The sequence below is a fragment of the Nelumbo lutea genome, chromosome 3, assembly GCF_056320005.1.
Source record: "Nelumbo lutea isolate HS-2025 chromosome 3, American lotus-T2T, whole genome shotgun sequence".
Classification (NCBI taxonomy): Eukaryota; Viridiplantae; Streptophyta; class Magnoliopsida; order Proteales; family Nelumbonaceae; genus Nelumbo; species Nelumbo lutea.
Window position 1 is genome coordinate 39,636,224 of NC_142686.1, and position 5,283 is coordinate 39,641,506.

Below are 5,283 nucleotides of genomic sequence, written 5' to 3' on the forward strand. Positions count from 1 at the left end.
AAGGCCCGAGTGTTGGTGATAACAACATTAGAAGGGTTAGGGATCTGATTGACCAAAGCACTAGACTTGGAAAGAGGGGTTGATGAGAAATACTTATCTCCCTTTGTTAGCAGACAATTCTGGTTATAAACCTTCCCCAGTTTGAGAAGGAAGATAGGCTGTTTTGGTTTCCAAATAAGAAAGGTGTGTTTACAGTTAAGTCCGCTTACTGTTTAGCAAGACAACTGTCTCTCCCCAAATTTAGAGAACAGAAGTCTGTGGGCCATTATGTAAAGCCTCTCCATCCCTCCAAAAATCAAAAACTTTGTTTGGAAGGCAATTCTGAGAGGGCTTTTTTTCGGACTTTGGGAGGGAGGAAAGTTGGTCAATGGGATTTTAGTTTCCATTTGGCCAATAATCTCATGTTCTTTTTTCAGATTAATGTGGTGAACAAGGAAAGTTTATTTACCTGGGCCATCTCCTAGGTGGATAAATAACTTTCCCACATAGTAAAAAAGTTGTCAGCATTTGAATCAGACAAGAATAGCCCTTTTAATAATGGATTTTTACGACTAAAATGGTCATTGTCTTACTTACCTGAGAAATAAAAGAACATGGGTATGCACTTATCCAGATAAGTATTTCCCAAAAAAAATTTACCCAGATAATTGCATTTACTCAGATAAATAATTTACCGAAAAACAAAGATGCCTAAATGCTTTACCCGTCAGGAAAAATCTCCTTCGTAAACATATCATTGATAATGCTACCTGCCCCATATGCCAAAACATATCTTTGTTCTTGACAGGTGTTAGTTTGGGAGTCAATTGTGCCTAAGATTCCCCTCCGATGGTGATGACCCAAACTAGAAGTGTCATGGTTTAATTTGTGTTCAGCCCAAAAAGAAGAAAAGAGAGACCTTCTGTCTTTTCCGGCCCTTGTATTGTGGAACATATGGCTCATGCGAAATGACCTTTCAATGGGAATAATCCAAATATGTTCTTAATTATTGACAGGATTCAGAGGTAGTGGCAGAACCGTCAGGATCTGAAGGTTATATCATCACAAACACATTCCCATTTTACAAACGAGGCTGGGTGGATCTGCCCCGATGAAGGCTGGAAAAAGGTCAACGTGGATGCAGGTTTCTTAAGCCCAGGTTCTGCAAGTTATGGAATTGTTGTTAGAGACTGTTCTGGTCGATGTTTATCTGCCAAATGTAGTCCTTTAAAAAGCTTGTTCAGCATTCCAAGCTGAAGCTCTGGCGTGTTTTGAAGGTGTCCGCCTAGCAAAATCACTCTTTTGATCAGGTCGGGGAGGAAAAAAAACTGTGGCTCATGGCCTGGCTAAAAAAGGCTGCGTTTTGGTTGGTTTTTGGATGGCTGATTATCCAAGTTAGTAAGTTGGTTGTTGAAGCTTTTGCAATCTGATTTGCTGCTTTCTGGTTAAAGTTATGGTTTTTCTGTGTTTTCCTTAGGTTTTTTAGTTTGCTTGTTTGTTTCTGATTGTTTTGCTGTTCTGTTTATCGTGAATATGTTTTCCAACAAAAAAAAAGAGGATAGAACAAAGATTGAGCATGATACTTTTTAGGCCCTGTTCGTTTTTCGATATGTTATTTACCTGAGTAAATGCAGTTACCTAGGTAAATTTTTACTAAGAAACACTTATCCGTGTAAGTGCATTTATCTATTCTTTTATTTCTTATATAAATAAGGTAATGACCATTTTAGTCATAAAAATCTATTATTAAAAAGGGCATTTTTGTTCCATTCAAGTGTTGGCACCTTTCCCCTTAGGTGGAAAAGTTATTTACCCACCTAGGAGATGGATTATCCAAGAAAATAAACTTTTCTTGGTCCCCATCATGGTTTTCAAAACCGGACCAGACCAGACAGTTGGATAAAAAAACCGGATTTTCCATAAAAACCGTTGATTTTGGCCAACAAACTGCTGACCTGGGTGGTTAACCGTTCAAATCGTTCAAACAGTTGACCGGTTTTCATTTTTTAATTTTTTTTCTAATTTTTTGTCAAAACAGGCCAACCGTTCAGATCAAACAGTCGAACCATTCGACCCAATATGCTCCTAGAATAGAATTTAGGCTGTGCTTTGTTTTTAGGATGGGAAGGGGAAAAAATAAATATTCTCAAATATTTTTCCCTTCCCATTGTTGGCCTGTGGTATGTTATGAGATGTCATGGCTTAACTCTTGGGAAATGGACTCGCACCATTTTGGTGTGAAAAAGTGGGACAAGGGGAGACTCGTTTGACATAAAAAAGCACCTTTCTTACCAACCTAAAAAATGGAACCACTTTTCCGTCTAGGTGATGAGCTAGTATGATGAATAAGAAATTAGCAGAAAATATAATTAAATAATAAAATTATAATAAATAGATAAAATACAAAGCAATTGAAAAAATACAGTAAATTTATAGAAAAATTGGATATATCTATAATATTATATACTTATCATATTAAACAAAAATAAGTACAACAATTTTGATTAATCATGAAAGTGGATGAAAATACAAAAGAAATTAGAAAAAAGAATTAAGATTTACCCCACGCCCTCTTCCAGGTCAAACGACTCAAACAGTTCAGCAGTGGTCAACCAGATGGGTCAGATGGGTGAAGATATGATAACCTAATAAAGTTCTAAAAATATAATAAATAGATTAAGTGTCAAATAAAAATTATTTTTATATTCATCATAATAATGAAAATACTATACAAAAACCCAAAAATGAAGAGTTAATATTTGATCTCCGAGCCATTAATTGGGTCAAATGGTTGTTCAGTTCAACTGGCTAGTCATTGGGTTGTCAAGTCAACTTTTTGCAAACAAATAGTTCATCAATAGTGAAACGGACCTGAAATTTAGACCAAGTGTTAGGTTAATTGGTTTAACAAACTGTTCAACTATGTTTGAATATTTCTTTGAGGATGTTTGGTTCCATTTACGTTTATTGAGTAAATATTTTATACTTGTGTGACTGTAAAACCGAAAAATGCAATTAATAAGGACATTTATGACACAGGTGCCATTATACACTACGTCAGCAAATTGCCAATAAACGCCTACCCATTTCAGAACAGGAGGCACAAGAATCGATGTTGGCTTTTGCAAACACAATTCTTACAGATGAAATTAATGAAGCCTTTGCTCACGGAATGCTTATGTGGCAGGATTTACTCAATAAATGTAAACCGAACCAAACACATACTTTGTTAAAGGGGATAATGTTCCCACTATTTTCCCTTTAGCAACCAAACGATGGAATGTATGTAAACCCATTTTCCCTTTATCAAATGTAGCTTAGAGTCTTTCAACAATTCAGTTCTCAGAGAGAAACAAGAACCAAACCAAATAGCTGCTGCAAAAGGGTACAAGAAGAGCATATGCTCAATTCTTCCTCCTGACCTTGACATCTTGGAGAGTCTCAATCCACCCTAACATGCTTCTTAACCAACAAGTTTCTCACTGCAATAGCTGCTGATACGCACCCTATTAGAAAATCCCTAATTCTTCAAGGCATTGACAACCCCATATTATCTCTCATAATAGATCTGACTAATGGGTAATCTTGGGCATTAGTTCTCTGTTCAAATGACACGTATAAGCATCAAATGTAAATGTAGTAACAACCTCTTCCACCCCCCAAACATCAGCTTCAAACATTCACATTCAAAAGAGAACCACAAGCACATCGCAAGATCATCTCATGCCCAAAAATACCCTAATATCATAAACTGGATTCCATCCAGTGCCAATCACAATCAGATCATTGTATGAGCAAATGGTGATTTTTTTCTTCGAAGAAAAAGAAAACTAGAAGAAAGGTGACAAGAAGTCACCTGAGAGAATAGCACAACACGACCACTAAAAAATCCAACCCAACCAACAATAGAAACAATCCACCAACCTCCCTCAAGCCTTTAACATGATATACCAATGAAAGAGAAACCAAAAACTCAACCTTGGCCCCCCCAAAACAACACCATTCCAGATTCCAGACTAAAAGGACCCACCCCAGCTGAGAAGAAAAAATAAAATCCCCCACCATCCACCCTTTGAATCATCTGCATGACTCGAGAAATCATAACCACTTCCACCCCTCAAAACAACCTTGAGCTCAGATACTTGACTCCTGAAGAATCGCCTTCAACAAGCTTGCTTCCTTTATTGTTGAACTTCTGAACTTCTTTACCTTTTTGACAGGCCCTACACCAAATGCGCTTCACATCAACCTTGCAAAAGCTTTAGACACTGAAGGTTTGTCGACACTTTAACTTTCAAAAGTGTTCCACTGTGTGACTATCTTCTAAGGTCATGATCATGAATTCCACTTCTTCACCCCCTTCCCTATCAACCACCCCATCAAGCCCCGTAATCCCAATTTTAACTTGACTCTCCATAACCCCTAAATTGAAACCCTCCTCATCATAAATCAACTTCTTTTCCACTCTTTCCCTTTCCCCCGTCTCTTTAAAAATCTTCATTGCAAACTCTTCTCCTCCTAAAAAGGATAAACCTAATCTTTTACTTCCACTTGTTCACCAAATCCAAATCAACCAAACTCATCACAACATGTGTTTCATCCATTGTAACTTCCTCTTCTTGATTTTCTTCCCCTTCATTTTCAGATCCATCTTCCCTTTCATTCAAAGGACTTGTTCTGAACTTTTGATTCCCGTTAGCCAACTTAGCACAGCCCACACCCTTACTCTCTTCCACCAATTTAGATTCCTCCCCTGCCACAAAAAACTCTTCAGTGTTTGTAATGACCATTTGTCCACCCCAGGAGCATTCCATCCATCTCAAGTTGAACATTTTCATTACTGTTCCTATCAGCTTCTTCCCTTTCCACCCCTCCTTCCCTTTCGACGAACCCACATTGAACAGCAACAATCACTCTTTCTCCCTCTGTAACCATCTTCTTTATCTTTTTCTCTTACATTCTCCTGTATCACATATCCTATCAATTTCTCCCCTACAAATCATCCACCTCCCTACTAACGTCCCCTTGACATCCCTCCTTTTTCAAGTCTACAAATCTCCCCCCCTTCCTTGCAGCCCCACCCTCTCCATACTATTATCAGAGAACTCATTTTGGATCCTCTCATTGGAAGATTCCATTCTAGGTTCCAAACATGCACACTGATATTAACAGAAAACCACCCCCCCTCAGTTTTCTTTCCAGTTGGATTGACCCTACTTAAACCCCACTCTTTTGAACTATGGTTCAAACCAACAGCCTTATTGTTGTGGACAACCCTCAGCTTTTGTACAAAAACTAGATACC